Source organism: Apium graveolens, chromosome 8 (assembly GCF_009905375.1).
Source record: "Apium graveolens cultivar Ventura chromosome 8, ASM990537v1, whole genome shotgun sequence".
NCBI classification, from domain to species: Eukaryota; Viridiplantae; Streptophyta; class Magnoliopsida; order Apiales; family Apiaceae; genus Apium; species Apium graveolens.
Window position 1 is genome coordinate 106,569,271 of NC_133654.1, and position 982 is coordinate 106,570,252.

Genomic DNA, 982 nt, shown 5'->3' on the forward strand with positions numbered 1-982 from the left:
CCCTACAACTCATCTACAAAGGTTTTAACAACTTTGTTCTACCATCAAACATCGAGGTGTCACTGCAGACCAACTTAAAGTCATGTTGTTCGGGTTTTCTCTTCATGACAAAGCTCAAAAATGGTTGAATGATATTAATGTGACTGAGTGGAATGTAATTGCTCAAGCTTTCTTAACTAAGTTTTTCCCTCCGAACAGAACTGACGACTTGATTGACAAGATGACGGGTTTCAAATAAGAGTGGAGAGTCTCTTAAAGATGCTTGGGAGAGATTCAAAGATCTTTAACGAGCATGCCCTCATCATGGTCTTGAGAAGTGGTTTCTGATTAAACGCTTCTACAATGGTCTTAACCCTGAAACAAAGGGTACAGTTAATAATGCTGCAGGTGGTGTATTTCTAGACAAAGGAGTTGATGATGCATATACTTTTCTTGCAAATTTGGCCACTCATCACTTCAATAACCCGAGAGCACCTAAGAAAGGGGCTAAACTTGAAGTAGAGGCTTATTCTCTTTTATTATCTCAGCTCGCTGCATTCACTCAGGAGATTCATTCATTGAAGAATTAACAGGCATTTACTTCTCCTCCTATGAGTATTAATGCATTGTCATCCATGGCTCACATGAATAATCTTGTTTGTGAAGTATGTGGAATCCAAGGCCACATGGGTAACAAGTGCTCATACAATTTTCAGAATTCACAAAATTTTCAGATGGAGCAAGCAAATGTTTTTCAGCAGAGGAAGCTGTATAATCCATACTTCAACACTTATAATCCCGGTTGGAGAGACCATCCGAATTTCTCATATAGAAACAACAATGCTGAAAATCTTCCTATGCCTAACCAGCAGCAACCATATCATCAATCTTATCAGAGTTCTCAACAACAACAGTATAGGCCTTCTCAAGGACCTATGAATTCTCCTGGATTTCAGAAGCCTCCTCAAAATTACGCTCCTCAAGCTAGTCAAGCTGCACAGCC

The 982-nt window shown here is 39.5% G+C and overlaps 1 non-coding gene across 1 annotated transcript; it reads right to left on the reverse strand.

The window, feature by feature from the left end:
* Positions 1-205: 205 nt before the first annotated feature.
* LOC141681364 (small nucleolar RNA R71) lies at positions 206-309 on the reverse strand. The gene has a single exon (XR_012558803.1). It is a non-coding gene; the product is annotated as a small nucleolar RNA R71 (small nucleolar RNA).
* Between the last annotated feature and the right edge of the window lie 673 nt (positions 310-982).